This window comes from Pecten maximus, chromosome 14, assembly GCF_902652985.1.
Source record: "Pecten maximus chromosome 14, xPecMax1.1, whole genome shotgun sequence".
Classification (NCBI taxonomy): Eukaryota; Metazoa; Mollusca; class Bivalvia; order Pectinida; family Pectinidae; genus Pecten; species Pecten maximus.
This window is the reverse complement of record NC_047028.1, coordinates 1,915,455-1,941,655: the sequence shown is the minus strand read 5'-3', so window position 1 is coordinate 1,941,655 and position 26,201 is coordinate 1,915,455. Positions and strand designations below refer to the sequence as shown.

General features: G+C 37.2%; 1 protein-coding gene across 2 annotated transcripts in view; it reads left to right on the top strand.

The window, feature by feature from the left end:
- The window catches only part of LOC117341962, a 64,782-nt gene extending 52,182 nt beyond the window's left edge, over nt 1–12,600 (top strand). For both annotated transcript variants that reach the window (XM_033903849.1, XM_033903850.1), the window contains 3 exons: nt 10,237–10,327; nt 10,598–10,677; nt 11,393–12,600. The gene's annotated coding sequence lies outside the window, so the exon portion shown is untranslated. The remainder of the gene's footprint in view (nt 1–10,236; nt 10,328–10,597; nt 10,678–11,392) is intronic.
- Nucleotides 12,601–26,201: the final 13,601 nt, after the last annotated feature.

The following is a 26,201-nucleotide window of genomic DNA, read 5'->3' as shown; positions in this document are numbered from 1 at the left end:
AATTTGTGTACCGATTCTTTAGTTCTTGTAGATATATCTAGCGAATTCCACATTTTCAGAGTACTGGGTGTAAAGGATTTTTCTTACAAAACATATCGACACTTGGGTAGTACATAATCTTGGCCATTTCTTAGATGCTATTGTCATTTACTCTAGTGGGTAAAATATCATTTAAATAAGAAGGAGCTAGCTTATTATGCATTTTGTACAACAATAACAACTTTTTCTGTTTTCGTCTGTCTTCGAGTTTTTCCCAACCAGTTTCATCATACAAGGACTGTCTACTAGCAAATAAAGGCAAACCTGTTACTATTCTGGCCGCTTCCAGCTGTATTTTTTTTCTATCTTATCAATATTCACAATGGTACAACCATCCCACACTTCACTAGCATATTCTAAAATAGGTCTAATGAATACAATATATAATTTAGATAAAATTTCTTTTTTTAACAGTAAATTTCAACTTTCGTAAAACAGACACATACTTAGAGGCTGATCTGACAATATTAGATATATGTGTTTCCCACTTTCCATTTTCGTTTAAAGTTACTCCTAAGTGTTTATGTGTATCACTCTTTGTCAGTGTTGTATCATTAAATGTCAACCGAATATCAAGCTGTTCTAGAGAACCATTAAAAATAACTACGTCTGTTTTATTCGGATTAAAATGTACATTCCATTTCTTCAACCAATACTCAATAACGGCTAAATCATGGTTCATGTAATTTTCAATATCTGCATTGTTATTTGAAGAATATGCCAGCGAAGTGTCATCAGCAAACATTCTTGGCATTGAAAATAAATTTTCACAAATACATTTGTATCATTGATATATAACAGAAACAAAAACGGACCTAATACAGAACCTTGTGGTACACCAGACTTTATGTATCCTGTATAAGAAACTGCATTGCATATATAAACAATTTGATTTCTATCACTTAGGTAATCTTTCAACAAATTAAAAATATTCCCTTTAAAACCATATGCTTTAACTTTCATCATTAAACCGTCAGGCTTTGGGTTCTGTCCACTGGCCGAGACATACCAGAGTCATTAAAAATGGTAGTTGCTAGTCCTGCTTAGCGCTCAGCATATTAGGAGTGGGACGACTGGTTCGCCCGTTGTCAGTATAATGTGACCGGGTGGGGTGTCCTGCTGGGTGTCTTCGGCAGTATGCTTCAGTGAGGTAGCACTTTAAATCGGCATAAGGTTCCGGCCTATTACAAGGAGACTTAACACGAACATACCGCAGCCTCCCAAAACACCCATACGCACTCACCACACGCATGCATGTCGCACGCACGGGAGGCCGTCCTTAAATGACCTTAGCTGTCAATAGGACGTTAAACAAAATAAACCAAACCAAAGTTATGGTGATGAGAAATGTTTCTGATTGAGAGCATGGTCAAAGACATATAAAGTAAATTGTGTAGCACACCGAACTCTGTTTATTCAGTTGACGCGGTAGTTGTCCGCTGGCGATGTCGTGTATGCTGTCATTACATGTTGGCGATGGTGTACATTTTGTGATTTTTATTATTACGAATATGTTGTGATTGTTGATGATGGCGTACAACTTTGTCCTTGTTATAGTTGAATGTATTTTACCATTAGCTGGTTATTTTTAATGACGAAGTGGCTCTTCTTCGATATGAAATTCGGTTGAATGATTGGTGATTAATCACTCCTTAGAAATATTTGGTCTATTTTGAAACATTGTTGTCCTTTAGAAATATTATTGTCCTTTTGAAATATTTAGTCTCTTTAGAAATGTATGGTCTCCTCAGAAATGTATGGTCTCCTCGGAAATGTATGGTCTCTTTAGAAATGTATGGTCTCTTTAGAAATGTATGTTCTCTTTAGAAATTTATGTTCTCTTTAGAAATGTATGGTCTCTTTAGAAATGTATGGTCATTTTAGAAATGTATGGTCTCCTTAGAAAGGTTATGGTCTCTTTAGAAATGTTACGGTCTCCTTAGAAATGTATGGTCTCCTTAGAAATGTATGGTCTCCTCAGAAATGTATGGTCTCCTCAGAAATGTATGGTCTCCTCAGAAATGTATGGTCTTTTTAGAAATGTATGGTCTTTTTAGAAATGTTACGGGCTCTTTAGAAATGTTACGGTCTCTTTAGAAAGGTTATGGTCTCTTTAGAAATGTTACGGTCTCTTTAGAAAGGTTATGGTCTCTTTCGAAATGTTACGGTCTCCTTAGAAATGTATGGTCTCCTCAGAAATGTATGTTCTCTTTAGAAATGTATGGTCTCTTTAGAAATGTATGTTCTCTTTAGAAATTTATGGTCTTTTTTGAAATGTTACGGTTCTTTAGAAATGTATGGTCTCCTCAGAAATGTATGTTCTCTTTAGAAATGTATGGTCTCTTTAGAAATGTATGTTTTCTTTAGAAATTTATGGTCTTTTTTGAAATGTTACGGTTCTTTAGAAATGTTATGGTCTCTTTAGAAAGGTTATGGTCTCTTTAGAAATGTTACGGTCTTTTTAGAAATGTATGTTCTCTTTAGAAATGTTATGGTCTTGATGACGCAATGCGACTTAAGGTACGATTTATTATATATCATTGAATAATTGAAAAGGTGTTCTATATTATCATTTCAGAAATAACTTAAAGGGATATACATGTACAATATAACACAAAAAACGGAACCAACTCCAAACAAACCGAGCAGTTAGTGATGGGAATCCGTCCGGTCTTGTGATATAGCTCGATAACAAACAAACATTATATTCATGTTTATCCTTATGATTTAATCTTATACACACAATACATGTGGGAGTCTATTTTTATTGATAAACTCTTTCTCTTAAAGATCATTACTGAGCTCTATCAGCCAGTCGAGAATAACCACATTAACGCCGACGTTATTTCTTAATGGGTTATATCTCTCAAGCCTATAGATATACTTATTACAAACAAGATTAGATCATTCTGAAATAACTTTCCTTTTGTTTTTATTCTGACTTTAAATTCTATCCGATTAAGTAAGATAGCATAAAGTTTTATGTTTGTAAGATTTTACATTAGAAGGCGAAAGGTGGATCTTTCTTATATGCAAAACAAATTTAATCCAAACCTTGTATTTCACACTAAATTCATCAACTACTTGTGTATATATATATGGGTCAAAGAAGTTATTTCAACGGTAATTATCCGGGTATCACTGGATCCTTGAAAGCTTATGTCTGCAGGATACGAATAACTAGAAGTGTTAATGTGGGCCAAAGAAGTAGTTCTAACAGTGTGGACAATAAGAAATGCAATATTTTCGAGGCAGTAGTTGAAATAACAACCATGATCCCTTCGACTGGCGTGGGCCGAGGGCGGAGGCTAGCGTGACATGTACAGAGCCATGTTCTATGATGGAACGCTATATGAACAACGGCTAAGATATTTGAAAATATCCGGCGCGTGCAATGCCAATGGGTTAAAAGACGTTTCGTCCCAAAATGATTATATATCGATACAAAATAAAAAGTCAAACACAGATCTGCTGTCTCCAAAGGACTTTCGCGGCTACATCATTATACATGCCGTCATAGTTTAATGACTTCGTATACAAACGTAGTAGAGTACACAATCAATTTATAGAACATTTATTAGTCCAGTTTCAACCTTTTTAAAGTGGACTTATACATGTTTTGGATAATGCGTTTGATTTCCCTTAACTATACACATAAGATTTATTTTAACTAAGGCATGGCAAAACTGTATATTGCACGGTCACGTGCGAACTCTTTAACACCGCTTGAGTGGTCGCACATGGACCTTGGAAAATGACCGATATTATACTTTTGACATACCGTACATGGACCTTGGAACATGACCGATATAACACTTTTGACATACCGTACATGGACCTTGAAACATGACTGATATCACACTTTTGACATACCGTACATGGACCTTAGAACATGACTGATATCACACTTTTGACATACCGTACATGGACCTTCGAACATGACCGATATTATACTTTTGACATACCGTACATGGACCTTGGAACATGACCGATATAACACTTTTGACATACCGTACATGGACCTTGAAACATGACTGATATCACACTTTTGACATACCGTACATGGACCTTAGAACATGACCGATATAACACTTTTGACATACCGTACATGGACCTTCGAACATGACCGATATCACACTTTTGACATACCGTACATGGACCTTGGAACATGACCGATATCACACTTTTGACATACTGTACATGGACCTTAGAACATGACTGATATCACACTTTTGACATACCGTACATGGACCTTAGAACATGACTGATATCACACTTTTGACATACCGTACATGGACCTTAGAACATGACCGATATAACACTTTTGACATACCGTACATGGACCTTCGAACATGACCGATATCACACTTTTGACATACCGTACATGGACCTTGGAACATGACCGATATCACACTTTTGACATACTGTACATGGACCTTAGAACATGACCGATATCACACTTTTGACATACTGTACATGGACCTTAGAACATGACTGATATCACACTTTTGACATACCGTACATGGACCTTGGAACATGACTGATATCACACTTTTGACATACTGTACATGGACCTTGGAACATGACTGATATCACACTTTTGACATACTGTACATGGACCTTCGAACATGACCGATATCACACTTTTGACATACCGTACATGGACCTTAGAACATGACTGATATCACACTTTTGACATACCGTACATGGACCTTAGAACATGACTGATATCACACTTTTGACATACCGTACATGGACCTTAGAACATGACTGATATTACACTTTTGACATACCGTACATGGACCTTAGAACATGACCGATATCACACTTTTGACATACCGTACATGGACCTTAGAACATGACTGATATTACACTTTTGACATACCGTACATGGACCTTGGAACATGACTGATATCACACTTTTGACATACCGTACATGGACCTTGGAACATGACCGATATCACCCTTTTGACATACCGTACATGGACCTTAGAACATGACCGATATCACACTTTTGACATACCGTACATGGACCTTAGAACATGACTGATATTACACTTTTGACATACCGTACATGGACCTTGGAACATGACTGATATCACACTTTTGACATACCGTACATGGACCTTAGAACATGACTGATATCACACTTTTGACATACCGTACATGGACCTTGGAACATGACTGATATTACACTTTTGACATACCGTACATGGACCTTGGAACATGACTGATATTACACTTTTGACATACCGTACATGGACCTTGGAACATGACTGATATCACACTTTTGACATACCGTACATGGACCTTCGAACATGACTGATATCACACTTTTGACATACCGTACATGGACCTTCGAACATGACTGATATTACACTTTTGACATACCGTACATGGACCTTGGACCATGACCGATATTACACTTTTGACATACCGTACATGGACCTTGGAACATGACTGATATCACACTTTTGACATACCGTACATGGACCTTGGAACATGACTGATATTACACTTTTGACATACCGTACATGGACCTTAGAACATGACTGATATCACACTTTTGACATACCGTACATGGACCTTAGAACATGACTGATATCACACTTTTGACATACCGTACATGGACCTTGGAACATGACCGATATCACACTTTTGACATACTGTACATGGACCTTGGAACATGACCGATATCACACTTTTGACATACCGTACATGGACCTTAGAACATGACTGATATCACACTTTTGACATACCGTACATGGACCTTGGAACATGACCGATATCACACTTTTGACATACTGTACATGGACCTTGGAACATGACCGATATCACACTTTTGACATACCGTACATGGACCTTAGAACATGACTGATATCACACTTTTGACATACCGTACATGGACCTTAGAACATGACTGATATTACACTTTTGACATACTGTACATGGACCTTAGAACATGACTGATATTACACTTTTGACATACCGTACATGGACCTTAGAACATGACTGATATTACACTTTTGACATACTGTACATGGACCTTGGAACATGACCGATATCACACTTTTGACATACCGTACATGGACCTTAGAACATGACTGATATCACACTTTTGACATACCGTACATGGACCTTAGAACATGACTGATATTACACTTTTGACATACCGTACATGGACCTTGGAACATGACCGATATCACACTTTTGACATACTGTACATGGACCTTGGAACATGACCGATATCACACTTTTGACATACCGTACATGGACCTTGGAACATGACCGATATCACACTTTTGACATACCGTACATGGACCTTAGAACATGACTGATATTACACTTTTGACATACCGTACATGGACCTTGGAACATGACCGATATCACACTTTTGACATACTGTACATGGACCTTGGAACATGACCGATATCACACTTTTGACATACCGTACATGGACCTTAGAACATGACTGATATCACACTTTTGACATACCGTACATGGACCTTAGAACATGACTGATATCACACTTTTGACATACCGTACATGGACCTTAGAACATGACTGATATTACACTTTTGACATACCGTACATGGACCTTAGAACATGACTGATATCACACTTTTGACATACCGTACATGGACCTTGGAACATGACCGATATCACACTTTTGACATACCGTACATGGACCTTGGAACATGACTGATATCACACTTTTGACATACCGTACATGGACCTTGGAACATGACTGATATTACACTTTTGACATACTGTACATGGACCTTGGAACATGACCGATATCACACTTTTGACATACTGTACATGGACCTTGGAACATGACCGATATCACACTTTTGACATACCGTACATGGACCTTAGAACATGACTGATATTACACTTTTGACATACCGTACATGGACCTTAGGTAGCAGTGTACAGTAAAAATGCCAAATTCTGAAAAATATGGCACATGCTTTAGATATGTAAACATTGCCAGTTAACCTTACATATAACCTCTAATAAAGTATATATATTTGAAATCTGTACAACATTTGCAATTTTAATAGAGCTCTGAAGGATAAGTAAACTGATATTTTCTGTGATTTTTAGAGCTGTGAATACCATGGTAACAGCTTAAAAAATTCTCAAAAATTGCAAAATATTATGATATTTGACCCAAAATGGCACAATTCTCTACACAATTTTTTTTCTGAAACCTATTTAAAATTAAATATCTCTATCCCAAAGACAGAATTAATCTTGTTTGGACATATGTTGTAAATTAAGTTTTTCCGCTATCTTACCTTTTCTGTGGGCTTCCATTTTGCGCTGTAGGCGAAACTAAATTTCCTGTGTAAACACACGTTCGGAAAATCCGGATATTTAAAATCCGGAACCAATTAATTGATTTTTGTTTTAATAAATGTGAAGCCTGTATGTACTACTTCATACTGGATATACCAATTATAGTGTACATTTATTTTTTCATTTTTTATACATATCATAATACAGGAGTTATTTGCTTAACAAAAAAATTGCCCATGGCCAGGCTGTCTTACTGTGGTGTGCTACCTTATACATCACTTTTGTTAATTCTAATTTTACTAAAAACCCCATGAATGTCTAGAATATGTTCCGACGAACAAAATGACATATCAGGTTACTGTGTATCTTTAATAGTCACCGAGTATTGCTGATTTCCCTGAGAGGTGTATTTTGACAACTTTTTCTCTCAATCCAGTAATAAGGGGAGGTAATTTTAAAGATGAAAACTCCCATAATTCTGTATATCTCTTGAATAAAGTTGTGTTTTGAGTTGAATGTGGTACTTTGAGTCTCTGTGCATGTAATCAAGCAAAAAATACTATACAACTATCAAATTTAGCCTTGTAATATGACGTCATAGTTACCATGACGTCATCAGTAACTATGACGTCATCAGCTGGTATCTATGACGTCATAAATACTCAATGGTGTCATAATAAATAACCAAATTCCTTTCCAAACCTCAGCTTAGCAACACGTGCAATATTCTAACTGATAAATCATGACATGACATCCAAGATTTCAAAATGTCATGCCTATGACATCACAGTCATCTGTTTCCACCCCGGTAATTCAGATATGTATCAATGATCATATGAAAGTGTCCGCTGATCCCATTTTATGCGGAAAATGCTATTTTTTCTGCTTTACCGAAGGAAGTGACAATAATTGACAATATTGTATCAACCGTACACTCCATCAATTGAAATTACATGCTTACCAATGTATAAATAAATTGAAAATAATGGTTTCACCAAATATTTCAAAAAATAACACTTACTGTAATAGTTTCCATGGATACGGGGTAATAAATCAGGTAAAACAAACCAGAATTCAGTCTATATGGTTTGTTAGATACCCAATAAGTTATTTTGGGTTTGTTATAAAACATAGAATATCTTTTCAATTTACACTGACTCATTAACATTATGCTTAATTAACCCACCCTTAAAATGGGTAAATATGCGAGTTACCTCCCTTGATTCCTCTAATATGACAAGCCTGATAATAAACAAGTTTTAAATTGTTTTTATGCATTTTTGAGCAATAATGAACTAAAATGAAGCTTAATCAAGCATAATTAAGCACAATTTCCAAAAAATAACATTTTTCAGCCCTTATAAGGTAGCAGTGTACAGTAAAAATGCCAAATTCTGAAAAATATGGCACATGCTTTAGATATGTAAACATTGCCAGTTAACCTTACATATAACCTCTAATAAAGTATATATATTTGAAATCTGTACAACATTTGCAATTTTAATAGAGCTCTGAAGGATAAGTAAACTGATATTTTCTGTGATTTTTAGAGCTGTGAATACCATGGTAACAGCTTAAAAAATTCTCAAAAATTGCAAAATATTATGATATTTGACCCAAAATGGCACAATTCTCTACACAATTTTTTTTCTGAAACCTATTTAAAATTAAATATCTCTATCCCAAAGACAGAATTAATCTTGTTTGGACATATGTTGTAAATTAAGTTTTTCCGCTATCTTACCTTTTCTGTGGGCTTCCATTTTGCGCTGTAGGCGAAACTAAATTTCCTGTGTAAACACACGTTCGGAAAATCCGGATATTTAAAATCCGGAACCAATTAATTGATTTTTGTTTTAATAAATGTGAAGCCTGTATGTACTACTTCATACTGGATATACCAATTATAGTGTACATTTATTTTTTCATTTTTTATACATATCATAATACAGGAGTTATTTGCTTAACAAAAAAATTGCCCATGGCCAGGCTGTCTTACTGTGGTGTGCTACCTTAGAACATGACTGATATTACACTTTTGACATACCGTACATGGACCTTGGAACATGACCGATATCACACTTTTGACATACTGTACATGGACCTTGGAACATGACCGATATCACACTTTTGACATACTGTACATGGACCTTGGAACATGACCGATATCACACTTTTGACATACCGTACATGGACCTTAGAACATGACTGATATCACACTTTTGACATACCGTACATGGACCTTAGAACATGACTGATATCACACTTTTGACATACCGTACATGGACCTTAGAACATGACTGATATTACACTTTTGACATACCGTACATGGACCTTGGATCATGACCGATATCACACTTTTGACATACCGTACATGGACCTTGGAACATGACCGATATCACACTTTTGACATACCGTACATGGACCTTGGAACATGACCGATATCACACTTTTGACATACTGTACATGGACCTTGGAACATGACCGATATCACACTTTTGACATACCGTACATGGACCTTGGAACATGACTGATATCACACTTTTGACATACCGTACATGGACCTTGGAACATGACCGATATCACACTTTTGACATACTGTACATGGACCTTGGAACATGACTGATATCACATTTTTGACACTTAAAACATTACTCATTTTACAGAACTGGTAATTATTCGATTTTGATATAATTTGTATTTCACTCTTTGTTTTATTTCTCCATAATAAACGATTTAATTAAATCACGAGTAGTCAAAATTCGTACGTTTTATATATCAAGAATTATAATTGTGAGTGCTTATTTTAATCGCATCAATATGTTGTAAATGTCTATGCAAGTATCATGTTATTTCGTTTCCAATACACATATATTTGTTTTATTTTGCAAGATGGTTGTTTGGAACACAGTCACACTTCAGTATGATGGGCGTGTCTTCACAGCAACGGTAAATGGTCAATCGGACTCCACTCCAACAACTGGTAATGTATTCCTATATCACGTGGCATACTGTTTAATTTCAGACAAATATGAATTTATTTATTATCATCTGATTATAAACCATCGCTGTAATACAAGAATATGAACATGATGTAAGTAACGATCACCCCAAATAGTGAGTTGATAGTTACTTTAATGACTATTATATCCTTATTTTGGATGAATGTGTGAAATATTGTTTATTTCTCTGCAAATAAGAATAAATGGTTAATGGTCACCTCACCATAATGATAGTCTGTTTATGTTTTCAGGAAAGATTTTAACAAGAAATGCTCCATTGATGCTTGGTTACTGTGAACAGTACGGATATTTCACGGGATGCATTGATGACGTATGTATTTTTAGAATCATTGTAATACGTTTCCTTCTCTCGTTTACACATTTGGCATATGTTTTCTTTCTATTTTGTTCAGAAAGAGTGATTTGTTTGTATAAAATATGTCATATTTATGTGAATTTTGAAAATTCGTGATTTTTCAAAAATTCCTATTTCTTTTGCAATACATCAATACCAATGCATGTATATAGGGTATACAGGTATTAAAATTAACATGGAGATTTGTTCGGGGGCGATACAGTATATTTTGCTTAAAACTTAGTCTCCCGACAAAACGGGACATGATTACTCGTTTTTCTTGTTTGATATAAGATAATTCCTTTTTAGTCTATGCAGATTGCTTTATCAAATACTTGTCTGAGAATTTCAAACGTTCCTTCTTTTATAATTTTGTTGACTCCCTCTTTTCAAATCTATTCCGTTATTCGTATGCATCCATGTCGTAATCTGAATTAACTTGCGTTATATACAGCATTGACTGAACCATCAGTGATGCTGACGGACTAAAGAATGGAAACATACGAGGCGATGTAGTTAATTCAAAAGACGTTGAAATAAATGTCAAGGTGAAAGTGTAATAGTCCCATAATTTATCAGTTTCATAATTCACTAAATTAGATTTCCAAAGGACACCAAACACTGGATTATATTCGTACCGTGTAATTATTAAAATGAAGTAAAAAGTGAAATTTATTTATTCTATTTTCAGATATTTATATACCCCTGTATTCCAAATCAAGTGTAAATTGCAGGAGTAAAAAGCGTCGTCTGAATTTGCGACAGATGGACTGACAGAAGACATTTTATTGTTTGCGCCATGTGACGTAGTTACGGGAATGGAGTTGAGATGTTCACCAGCTGTCACGGAAGTAGCGATGACTCCATTGTGTGTCTATATAGAATCCTGTGCTAAATATCCATCTGCCTTCAAAATAAACTTCGCATTTAACTTTATATACGCCCGGGATCATTTGACTTGACTAAAATAGTGTTTACCTGTACAGTTTTGTTTAAGCGCACATTGTTTTCACTTACGGGGACATGTAAATATTGCAGCTTTGAAATACTCGTCATGTTTCGGATAACATTTATAATACGTATATTTATGTTTTATCCGTATTTAGGTCAAGGACTATTTCATTGATTATAATGTAAATACACCACTCAGTATCACTAATCATGGCATTGGTAGCGTATTAGATGATAAATTCCACGTAATATCTTACCCCTTCATGCTACTTGTGTATGATTGATAGGTCAGACAATAGAAATGGACAACACTATAAGAAGGCTTTATAATGCCAACTTTTATATAGGAACATTATTTATCAAGTTTCCCTGTAGTACATCTTCAGCAAAACAAACATGGATCTCTGATGTGACACCAATAGTGTCGTCATATTTCATTTACCATGTTCATGTTACATGTATAAAGGTGCAAAATAATTACTTTTGAAAATTTAACGTTTTTCAGTTCGTATCCCAGCACTTGTTAATCTCTCACGTGAAAAAAAAACAACAATTCAACGTGACTTAGTTGGTATCCCAGCACGTGTTAATATCTCACGTGTTCAAATAATCCAACGTGCTTGTGTTCGTACCCCAGCAGTCTATTAGCCTATCTTCTATATTTGACATATTCCACAGTATAGAACGTAGAATACGTAGCACGATCGAGGTCAACGATTTCGTATTAAAATAAAGATGGGTGTGAGGACGGGGGTGTATTTCCGATGTGAACAATTCACAATGTGGGCAGAATATATAACTATATGAACTTCCGCCAACGCCCACAGATGCTGTAGAAATAAAGAACACGTGCTATTCAAATATTGACACAATAATATTAAATTTAAAAGATGATTTCATAGATTTAACAATAATTTATAAAAGAGAATAAAGTAATATCCAATCCTACATCACACGTTGTTTTTTTGTAATATCCCATCCTACATCTGACGTTGTTTATCTATAATATCCCATCATACATCAGGCGTTGTTTATCTATAATATCCCATCCTACATCTGACGTTGTTTATCTGTAATTACCCAACATATACCAGATGTTGTTTATCTATAATATCCCATCATACATCAGACGTTGTTTATCTGTAATATCCAATCCTACATCAGACGTTGTTTATCTATAATATCCCATCCTACACCAGACGTTGTTTATCTGTAATATCCCATCATACACCAGACGTTGTTTATCTATAATATCCCATCCTACATCAGACGTTGTTTATCTGTAATATTCAATCCTACATCAGACGTTGTTTATCTGTAATATCCCATCATACATCAGACGTTGTTTATCTGTAATATCCCATCATACATCAGACGTTGTTTATCTATAATATCCAATCCTACATCAGACGTTGTTTATCTATAATATCCCATCCTACATCAGACGTTGTTTATCTATAATATTCCATCATACATCAGTCGTTGTTTATCTATAATATCCCATCATACATCAGACGTTGTTTATCTATAATATCCCATCATACTCCAGACGTTGTTTATCTATAATATCCCATCCTACATCAGACGTTGTTTATCTATAATATCCCATCCTACATCAGACGTTGTTTATCTGTAATATCCCATTTCCTATCACAAGGGTTTTTGGACCCATTACCAGGACGCTTTGTTTAATATCCCTCTACAATGAGAGTGATTCTCGTAAAATCCATCTAACAACTTTGATCTGTAAAATAACCGAGGTACAACATTAATACCCCACGACACAGACGTGGTTTATCTGTAATTCTCTACATCTGATTTATCCTAAATCCCATACCAATTTCCAACCATCGCTACTCACTTCTAAATCTATAATTCCAATCTAAGACGTTGTTTATCTGTAATATCCAATCCTACATCAGACGTTGTTTATCTATATAATCCCATCCTACACCAGACGTTGTTTATCTGTAATATCCCATCATACACCAGACGCTGTTTATCTATAATATCCCATCCTACATCAGACGTTGTTTATCTGTAATATCCCATCCTACATCAGACGTTGTTTATCTGTAATATCCCATCCTACATCAGACGTTGTTTATCTGTAATATCCCATCATACATCAGACGTTGTTTATCTATAATATCCCATCCTACATCAGACGTTGTTTATCTGTAATATCCCATCCTACATCTGATGTTGTTTATCCGTAATATCCCATCCTTAGTCTTTACCTGTAATATCCCATCCTACATCAGACGTTGTTTATCTGTAATATACCATCCAGCTTCCTTAGCTGCTACCAAGTTTTTGCCCAGGGTTCGAATGCCGCTTTCGGTTTCAGATTCCGTTTACCAATGATAGGATTCTCGTATAATGTCTAACAACTTATGCACAGGTGTAAAATAACCGAGTACAAAAAATTAATACCGACGAGGCACAGTGAGGGTTTCACCTAAATACTTCTCTGGACATCTAACCTAAATCATATACAATTTCCAACCATCGTATACTCACTTCTGAAATATAAAATAAGTCTGTGCTAACCCCTGTCTTAAGCACGTGGTATGTCCGGTGAGAATACCACCCGTCTTTTCCCCCGTATTTACTTACCTGGTTCTCAACGACCAAACCGGTAAAGAAACAGTCCAGGAGGTGGAAATATTCACTAGCCACTCCGCGAGTGCTCTAAAGACGGGATAATTCCTTCAAGCAACAACCAGACTTTCAACATGAACCCGCTCACGAGACCGAAAGTAAACACAAAGCTCTAAATCGAAAGTACATTGGAATATTACCTATGAAAATAAAAATACATGTACGATAGTGGCAATTATGGTGTTCCGTTCGGAGGAGCGATATTAAAAATTTGGCCATAACGGAACACCATAGGCAACAGATATCTAGCAGACAAGCTAATATCAGATTTAGGAAAGGATGGGCGACAGTTACTAAATGATTTCACAGATAACAAGTCAACACATCTTACCCTGCTGACACCCGGAAGAAAAGTGATTGACCCCACAGCAGCACGGGTGCAGTATCTGACGTAATGGTATGTTACAATTTCCGGAATGAGTAAAAAAAAAAGGAACACATCAGATAAGAAAGACATTTTAGAGTAGTTAAATTTCATCTTTATGTAAATGTACCACGAGGGCTTGAAATCAGGTTCACATCAGACATCAGAAAAAGCCTGTTTCTTCGATTCATATTAATGCCGTTGTTTGCCACAGCTACCATGTTTCAATCCCAGCTGTTTTCATATTCACATATTCCATGCTGTTTGACAAGTTTGCGTAATTCATATTTTCTGTATAACAAAGTTTTGAAATATACAGATAAACGAAGATTCATTTGGAAGCATTATTCAAGGGCTGATTGATATGGTATACGCCTTATATTGGAGGATTCAAATTTTGCCAGACATTTTGTATTATTTTTCAATATTATCCCCTTCAGCATCTATTCACATTTACCAGCGGTGTTAAGGGCCTCAAAACCACTTTAATATAACCACTTTTCCTGGCTGCTCAGACATCATCGGACTGAAAGTGGGTGCCTGAAATAGTTGTTTTCAGTTCTGGAAATAGATGAAAGTCTGATTGAGCGATATCAGGTGAAATGGCGAATGTTCAATCAATTTAAAGCCACAATCATGAATGGCAGCCATGGCAATGACAGACTTGTGAACAGGACCATTGTCCTGATGGAATAACATACCTTTAGTGAGTTTTCCCCTGCCCTTAAGGTAACAGTTTTCCGTAACCGCCTCATAATCGAAGCATAATAATATGTGCAATTGATTGGTTGTCCCTTATGGAAATAATCTGTCATTAGAATCCCAGAAAACCGAGACCATAACTTTTGCATGTTTCATCCATAGTTATAGATCTCTGAGGAAAATTGGCAGGGTCTTCTAAAAAATGGTTAAGAGTAAAATGCTTTAATGTGCGCCTAGTATGCTTCTGATCAACTGTCAGAAGTCTTGGTATCCATCGGGCCGAAAGCTTTCTCATTGCAAGATCCTCGGTCAGAATGGTATGCACTTTTCACTGTGAAGAGCTAAGTCTACTGGCTATATATATTTCTGTAACTCGTCTGTCAGTCATAACAATATCCTGAACTTAATTGACCATTTCTGGGGTTGCAACATTGACAGGCCTTCCAGGACGGGGGTCATCCTCAAGGCTCTGTCAACCGCGCTCAAATTCCGCCAACCACCTTTCCACTGTAGCATATTAAAGGGCATCTTTTCCTAGTGTTGCTACCATATATATATATCATTATCATCATGAATATCCTTAGGTGTTTAACCTTTTTATGCAAATATTGGATCACTGTTCTCTTACCGATTTTTTTTTCCACTTTGTGAAAGCCGCTTGTCTTGTTTACTTTACAGTGCTACCTCGTATATATTACCTAACCAAATGAGACAAGTCCTTGGGTACACGGCCCCTATATAGTCAGAGAACATCCTTGAGTACCTTCTTCAATAGGAGGCTCACAACATATCAATCATCCCTAATATTTAAACGTGGACTGTTGATACGTCTGATTGTCCCGTCGTAACTACCCTGGTTCGAGGCTTGTTGGTATGCACAGTTTAAACCCTGGTTCAAGTACAAGTGTAATATTTGTAGCTGCTGTCCCAATTGCAAGCCTCACTGTCGGTCTTTAGATAAGCGTTCGCCCCGGCGAGGAAGGCTTTTGGTTCTGTCCCCGGCCGAGACATACAAGAGTCCATAAAATGGTAGTTGCCACTCCTGCCTAGCGCCCAGCATTTTGGGAGTAGGATGCCTGGTTCACCTGCTGTAAGCATAATGTGACCGTGCGGAATGTCACGTTAGGTGTCTACGGCGGTATGATTCAGTAACATAAGGTTACACTATAAATTCGGCATCAGTTCCGATCTATGACAAGGAGACAACAAGAACATACCACAGCCTCCCAAAACACACACATTAACCACACCTATACAGGGTAGGCCGTCATAACACGTTCTGAACTGGTTATAGGACGTTAAACAATATAGAACATAACCAAATCGTTGTATTCTACCTAGCTTGAGGCTTGTTACCACTGTCGTTGGAGTCCTATTAATATGTCTTACTTTTCGATACGATCATCGTTAGTGGTTTGTTAAAATGTCTGACCTGTTGTAACAACAATCGTTCGTGGTGTTAATATGTCTGACCTGTTGTAACAACCATCGTTCCTGGTTTATTAATATGTCTGACCTGTTGTAACCACCATCGTTCTTGGTTTGTTAATATGTCTGATCTGTTGTAACCACCATCGTTCTTGGTTTGTTTATATGTCTGACCTGTTGTTACCACCATCGTTCTTGGTTTGTTAATATGTCTGACCTTTTGTAACCACCATCGTAGTTGGTTTGTTAATATGTCTGATCTGTTGTAACCACCATCGTAGTTGGTTTGTTAATATGTCTGACCTTTTGTAACCACCATCGTAGTTGGTTTGTTAATATGTCTGACCTTTTGTAACCACCATCGTAGTTGGTTTGTTAATATGTCTGATCTGTTGTAACCACCATCGTAGTTGGTTTGTTAATATGTCTGACCTGTTGTAACCACCATCGTTCGTGGTTTGTTAATATGTCTGATCTGTTGTAACCACCATCGTTCATGGTTTGTTAATATGTCTGACCTGTTGTAACAACCATCGTTCGTGGTTTGTTAATATGTCTGACCTGTTGTAACCACCATCGTTCGTGGTTTGTTAATATGTCTGACCTGTTGTAACCACCATCGTTCGTGGTTTGTTAATATGTCTGATCTGTTGTAACCACCATCGTTCGTGGTTTGTTAATATGTCTGACCTGTTGTAACCACCATCGTTCATGGTTTGTTAATATGTCTGACCTGTTGTAACCACCATCGTTCGTGGTTTGTTTATATGTCTGACCTGTTGTAACCACCATCGTTCGTAGTTTGTTAATATGTCTGACCTGTTGTAACCACCATCGTTCGTGGTTTGTTAATATGTCTGACCTGTTGTAACCACCATCGTTCATGGTTTGTTAATATGTCTGACCTGTTGTAACCACCATCGTTCGTGGTTTGTTTATATGTCTGACCTGTTGTAACCACCATCGTTCGTGGTTTGTTAATATGTCTGACCTGTTGTAACCACCATCGTTCATGGTTTGTTAATATGTCTGACCTGTTGTAACCACCATCGTTCGTGGTTTGTTAATATGTCTGACCTGTTGTAACCACCATCGTTCATGGTTTGTTAATATGTCTGACCTGTTGTAACCACCATCGTTCGTGGTTTGTTAATATGTCTGACCTGTTGTAACCACCATCGTTCATGGTTTGTTAATATGTCTGACCTGTTATAACCACCATCGTAGTTTGTTTGTTAATATGTCTAACCTGTTGTAACCACCATCGTTCGTTGTTTGTTAATATGTCTGACCTGTTGTAACAATCATCGTTCTAGGTTTGTTAATATGTCTGACCTGTTGTAACCACCATCGTTCGTTGTTTGTTAATATGTCTGACCTGTTGTAACAATCATCGTTCTAGGTTTGTTAATATGTCTGACCTGTTGTAACCACCATCGTTCGTGGTTTGTTAATATGTCTGACCTGTTGTAACCACCATCGTTCATGGTTTGTTAATATGTCTGACCTGTTGTAACCACCATCGTTCATGGTTTGTTAATATGTCTGACCTGTTATAACCACAATCGTTCATGGTTTGTTAATATGTCTGACCTGTTATAACCACAATCGTTCATGGTTTGTTAATATGTCTGACCTGTTGTAACCACCATCGTTCGTGGTTTGTTAATATGTCTGACCTGTTGTAACCACCATCGTTCGTGGTTTGTTAATATGTCTGACCTGTTGTAACCACCATCGTTCATGGTTTGTTAATATGTCTGACCTGTTGTAACCACCATCGTTCGTTGTGTGTTAATATGTCTGACCTGTTGTAACCACCATCGTTCGTGGTTTGTTAATATGTCTGACCTGTTATAACCACAATCGTTCATGGTTTGTTAATATGTCTGACCTGTTGTAACCACCATCGTTCGTGGTTTGTTAATATGTCTGACCTGTTGTAACCACCATCGTTCGTGGTTTGTTAATATGTCTGACCTGTTGTAACCACCATCATTGGTGGTTTGTTAATATGTCTGACCTGTTATAACAACCATCGTTCGTGGTTTGTTAATATGTCTGACCTGTTGTAACCACCATCGTTCATGGTTTGTTAATATGTCTGACCTGTTGTAACAACCATCGTTCGTGGTTTGTTAATATGTCTGACCTGTTGTAACAACCATCGTTCTTGGTTTGTTAATATGTCTGACCTGTTGTAACCACCATCGTTCTTGGTTTGTTAATATGTCTGACCTGTTGTAACCACCATCGTTCTTGGTTTGTTAATATGTCTGACCTGTTGTAACCACCATCGTTCGTGGTTTGTTAATATGTCTGACCTGTTGTAACCACCATCGTTCGTGGTGTGTTAATATGTCTGACCTGTTGTAACCACCATCGTTCGTGGTTTGTTAATATGTCTGACCTGTTGTAACCACCATCGTTCATGGTTTGTTAATATGTCTGACCTGTTGTAACCACCATCGTTCGTGGTTTGTTAATATATCTGACCTGTTGTAACCACCATCGTTCGTGGTTTGTTAATATGTCTGATCTGTTGTAACCACCATCGTTCTTGGTTTGTTAATATGTCTGACCTGTTGTAACCACCATCGTTCATGGTTTGTTAATATGTCTGACCTGTTGTAACCACCATCGTTCGTGGTTTGTTTATATGTCTGACCTGTTGTAACAATCATCGTTCGTGGTTTGTTAATATGTCTGACCTATTGTAACCACCATCGTTCGTGGTTTGTTAATATGTCTGACCTGTTGTAACCACCATCGTTCTTGGTTTGTTAATATGTCTGACCTGTTGTAACCACCATCGTTCTTGGTTTGTTAATATGTCTGACCTGTTGTAACCACCATCGTTCTTGGTTTGTTAATATGTCTGACCTGTTGTAACCACCGTCGTAGTTTGTTAATATGTCTGACCTGTTGTAACCACCATCGTTCATGGTTTGTTAATATGTCTGACCTGTTGTAACCACCATCGTTGGTAGTTTGTTAATATGTCTGATCTATTGTAACCACCATCGTTCGTGGTTTGTTTGTTAATATGTCTGACCTGTTGTTACCATCGTTCGTGGTTTGTTTATATGTCTGACCTGTTGTAACCACCATCGTTCATGGTTTGTTAATATGTCTGACCTGTTGTAACCACCATCGTTGGTAGTTTGTTAATATGTCTGACCTATTGTAACCACCATCGTTCGTGGTTTGTTTGTTAATATGTCTGACCTGTTGTTACCATCGTTCGTGGTTTGTTAATATGTCTGACCTATTGTAACCACCATCGTTCGTGGTTTGTTTGTTAATATGTCTGACCTGTTGTTACCATCGTTCGTGGTTTGTTTATATGTCTGACCTGTTGTAACCACCATCGTTCGTGGTTTGTTTATATGTCTGACCTGTTGTAACCACCATCGTTCATGGTTTGTTAATATGTCTGTCCTGTTGTAACCACCATCGTTCGTGGTTTGTTAATATGTCTGACCTGTTGTAACCACCATCGTTCGTGGTTTGTTAATATGTCTGACCTGTTGTAACAACCATCGTTCATGGTTTGTTTATATGTCTGACCTGTTGTAACCACCATCGTTCATGGTTTGTTTATATGTCTGACCTGTTGTAACAACCATCGTTCATGGTTTGTTTATATGTCTGACCTGTTGTAACCACCATCGTTCGTGGTTTGTTTATATGTCTGACCTGTTGTAACCACCATCGTTCGTGGTTTGTTAATATGTCTGACCTGTTGTAACCACCATCGTTCGTGGTTTGTTAATATGTCTGACCTGTTGTAACCACCATCGTTCGTGGTTTGTTAATATGTCTGACCTGTTGTAACAACCATCGTTCATGGTTTGTTAATATGTCTGACCTCTTGTAACCACCATCGTTCGTGGTTTGTTAATATGTCTGACCTGTTGTAACCACCATCGTTCGTGGTTTGTTAATATGTCTGACCTGTTGTAACCACCATCGTTCATGGTTTGTTTATATGTCTGACCTGTTGTAACCACCATCGTTCATGGTTTGTTTATATGTCTGACCTGTTATAACCACCATCGTTCGTGGTTTGTTAATATGTCTGACCTGTTGTAACCACCATCGTTCGTGGTTTGTTAATATGTCTGACCTGTTGTAACAACCATCGTTCATGGTTTGTTAATATGTCTGACCTGTTGTAACCACCATCGTTCGTGGTTTGTTAATATGTCTGACCTGTTGTAACCACCATCGTTCGTGGTTTGTTAATATGTCTGACCTGTTGTAACCACCATCGTTCATGGTTTGTTTATATGTCTGACCTGTTGTAACCACCATCGTTCATGGTTTGTTTATATGTCTGACCTGTTATAACCACCATCGTTCGTGGTTTGTTAATATGTCTGACCTGTTGTAACCACCATCGTTCGTGGTTTGTTAATATGTCTGACCTGTTGTAACAACCATCGTTCATGGTTTGTTAATATGTCTGACCTCTTGTAACCACCATCGTTCGTGGTTTGTTAATATGTCTGACCTGTTGTAACCACCATCGTTCATGGTTTGTTAATATGTCTGACCTGTTGTAACCACCATCGTTCATGGTTTGTTAATATGTCTTACCTGTTGTAACCACCATCGTTCATGGTTTGTTAATATGTCTGACCTCTTGTAACCACCATCGTTCGTGGTTTGTTAATATGTCTGACCTGTTGTAACCACCATCGTTCATGGTTTGTTAATATGTCTGACCTGTTGTAACCAACATCGTAGTTTGTTTGTTAATATGTCTGACCTGTTGTAACCACCATCGTTCGTGGTTTGTTTATATGTCTGACCTGTTGTAACCACCATCGTTCGTGGTTTGTTAATATGTCTTACCTGTTGTAACCACCATCGTTCATGGTTTGTTTATATGTCTGACCTGTTGTAACCACCATCGTTCATGGTTTGTTTATATGTCTGACCTGTTGTAACCACCATCGTTCGTGGTTTGTTAATATGTCTGACCTGTTGTAACCACCATCGTTCGTGGTTTGTTAATATGTCTGACCTGTTGTAACCACCATCGTTCTTGGTTTGTTAATATGTCTGACCTGTTGTAACCACCATCGTTCTTGGTTTGTTAATATGTCTGACCTGTTGTAACCACCATCGTTCGTGGTTTGTTAATATGTCTGACCTGTTATAACCACCATCGTAGTTTGTTTGTTAATATGTCTGACCTGTTGTAACCACCATCGTTCGTTGTTTGTCAATATATCTGACCTGTTGTAACCACCATCGTTCTTGGTTTGTTAATATGTCTGACCTGTTGTAACCACCATCGTTCATGGTTTGTTAATATGTCTGACCTGTTGTAACCACCATCGTAGTTTGTTTGTTAATATGTCTGACCTGTTGTAACCACCATCGTTCGTTGTGTGTCAATATATCTGACCTGTTGTAACCACCATCGTTCGTGGTTTGTTTGTTAATATGTCTGACCTGTTGTAACCACCATCGTTCGTGGTTTGTTAATATGTCTGACCTGTTATAACCACCATCGTAGTTTGTTTGTTAATATGTCTGACCTGTTGTAACCACAATCGTTCTTGGTTTGTTAATATGTCTGTCCTGTTGTAACCACCATCGTTCGTGGTTTGTTAATATGTCTGACCTGTTGTAACCACCATCGTTCGTGGTTTGTTAATATGTCTGACCTGTTGTAACCACCATCGTTCTTGGTTTGTTAATATGTCTGACCTGTTGTAGCCACCATCGTTCATGGTTTGTTAATATGTCTGACCTGTTGTAACAATCATCGTTCGTTGTTTGTTTATATGTCTGACCTGTTGTAACCACCATCGTTCTTGGTTTGTTAATATGTCTGACCTGTTGTAACCACCATCGTTCATGGTTTGTTAATATGTCTGACCTGTTGTAACCACCATCGTTCATGGTTTGTTAATATGTCTGACCTGTTGTAACAATCATCGTTCGTTGTTTGTTTATATGTCTGACCTGTTGTAACCACCATCGTTCTTGGTTTGTTAATATGTCTGACCTGTTGTAACCACCATCGTTCGTGGTTTGTTAATATGTCTGACCTGTTGTAACCACCATCGTTCGTTGTGTGTCAATATATCTGACCTGTTGTAACCACCATCGTTCGTGGTTTGTTAATATGTCTGACCTGTTGTAACTACCATCGTTCTTGGTTTGTTAATATGTCTGACCTGTTGTAACCACCATCGTTCATGGTTTGTTAATATGTCTGACCTGTTGTAACCACCATCGTTCATGGTTTGTTAATATGTCTGACCTGTTGTAACCACCATCGTTCATGGTTTGTTTATATGTCTGACCTGTTGTAACCACCATCGTTGGTAGTTTGTTAATATGTCTGATCTGTTGTAACCACCATCGTTCATGGTGTGTTAATATGTCTGACCTGTTGTAACCACCATCGTAGTTTGTTTGTTAATATGTCTGACCTGTTGTAACCACCATCGTTCATGGTTTGTTAATATGTCTGACCTGTTGTAACAACCATCGTTCATGGTTTGTTAATATGTCTGACCTGTTGTAACCACCATCGTTCATGGTTTGTTAATATGTCTGACCTGTTGTCACCACCATCGTTGGTGGTTTGTTAATATGTCTGACCTTTTGTAACCACCATCGTTCTTGGTTTGTTAATATGTCTGACCTGTTGTAACCACCATCGTTCATGGTTTGTTAATATATCTGACTTGTTGTAACCACCATCGTTCGTGGTTTGTTAATATGTCTGTCCTGTTGTAACCACCATCGTTCGTGGTTTGTTAATATGTCTGACCTGTTGTAACCACCATCGTTTATGGTTTGTTAATATGTCTGACCTGTTGTAACCACCATCGTTCGTGGTTTGTTAATATGTCTGACCTGTTGTAACCACCATCGTTCATGGTTTGTTAATATGTCTGACCTGTTATAACCACCATCGTTCGTGGTTTGTTAATATGTCTGACCTGTTGTAACCACCATCGTTCGTGGTTTGTTAATATGTCTGACCTGTTGTAACCACCATCGTTCTTGGTTTGTTAATATGTCTGACCTGTTATAACCACCATCGTTCTTGGTTTGTTAATATGTTTGACCTGTTGTAACAATCATCGTTCATGGTTTGTTTATATGTCTGACCTGTTGTAACCACCATCGTTACTGGTTTGTTAATATGTCTGATCTGTTGTAACAACCATCGTTGGTAGTTTGTTAATATGTCTAACCTGTTGTAACCACCATCGTTACTGGTTTGTTAATATGTCTGACCTGTTGTAACCACCATCGTTCGTGGTTTGTTAATATGTCTGACCTCTTGTAACCACCATCGTTCTTAGTTTGTTAATATGTCTGACCTGTTGTAACCACCATCGTTCATGGTTTGTTAATATGTCTGACCTGTTGTAACCACCATCGTTCTTGGTTTGTTAATATGTCTGACCTGTTGTAACCACTATCGTTCGTGGTTTGTTAATATGTCTGACCTGTTGTAACCACCATCGTTCTTGGTTTGTTAATATGTCTGACCTGTTGTAACCACCATCGTTACTGGTTTGTTAATATGTCTGACCTGTTGTAACCACCATCGTTGGTAGTTTGTTAATATGTCTGACATGTTGTAACCACCATCGTAGTTTGTTTGTTAATATGTCTGTCCTGTTGTAACCACCATCGTTCTTGGTTTGTTAATATGTCTGACCTGTTGTTACCACCATCGTTCGTGGTTTGTTAATATGTCTGACCTGTTGTAACCACCATCGTTCTAGGTTTGTTGACATGTATGACCTTTCGATACCACTTTTTCTAGCTTGTTACCATGTCTTTCTTTTCGATATCATCATTGTTCGTGGCCTGTTAATATGTCAATTTGTTTTCATTGTTTCCACACTGGTTCTAAGTATAAAGAGGAAATAATGAATGAACGTTTGTTCGATGTTTGTCTTTCACGGTTAGACAATAGTTTATATGTCAGTATTTACGACAACGAAGTTGGCACGTGAACAACTTTCTTCAGCTAAATGACTCATGCTCCTCTGGAGGTGTTGACACTGTGGGGTTACTTTTTATATCAAAATTCTAGCATGTACAAAGCATAATTGTAGAGAACGCGATACAATGGCATACGTACATATACTCTCGCCTACATTGTTAAACATTTTAAGTTGGTATTAAGTGTCAGAGAGTAAAACAATAAGTTAACATTGCTTTTTTTCATAACGGACGGTTTTCTGAAGTTGTATACTCTACAAAAACATAAAACATGAACTTTAATAGATACCCCGAAGTCAAACCAGTACAGACAACAGGATCCCTGCACCTCCTCTAACGCTTTCGCTTTCGTAACAAGTTGAATGGTATAGAACACTACCTTTTGTATTAGTGTCTTTAAGAAAGCTTTGCTTCATAAAATGCATAAAGAGTAATGGCGCGTGCATGAATACTTTACGGCTTTGGCGCTTACCTAGACACTAAAGAGTATTGTTGCTTTATTCCATGCTTTACAGCAATTACGCGTACATATAATACTTTACATCTATGGTGCTTAAATTGATACTTCAAAGCAACACTGCTTATCCTTGACACTATCAAGCAATGGCGCGCACACGGTACTTTATTGATGACCAATTCATTTGACCCTGATGACCGTTACCATATATATCGATTTTTCGATTCCCCTCCCATCACATCTATCGAGGGATTTGCGTCATTTATTCAGAAAAAACGTGTATAAGAACCACCGTGATCCATATATGGCGAAGTGATTATCACATACTGACCTGTCAGAAATGTCATGCCTTAAAGATCGTAAGACACACCTGTTATATCACTATTGTGACGTCATCGATAACAGACGCACCCTGATTCTCTCGGAAGTCCAAATATATCTCCCTCTTCGAGTGTCGCATACACAGCATGGGAAAAGTTGAGTCTATGGTTGTCGTGGAGTGTTCTCAGCAATGTAATTTTACCTGGATGTTAATTAATTAATCCCAAAACCGAATTCCAAAAGCAAACCTAAAAAGTTTAACTAAGTTCCAAAATGGAGTAATAAATTGACATGGAGGTACAATATACCCTTACGTAACATACCTTGTGATATATCTCGTTTGATTAACTCAATGTAGAATTGAAAATCGTGTCAGATACACTATTTGAACCTATAGTCATTTATATGGATGAAACATTTTTTTCCTAGCTCGATGAACACGTGCAATTTCCATCCACAAACTGCATTGATAATAGAACAATATATTCAATAGAGAAGCGCGATACTCCATGGCATTCGTTCATAATCACATTTTCTACAATTTGTTTTGTTTAAGCATCCATGGAATGCCGATATGTTTTACGAAGAATTAAGAAACATAAGATTGTTTTACAAAGAAAT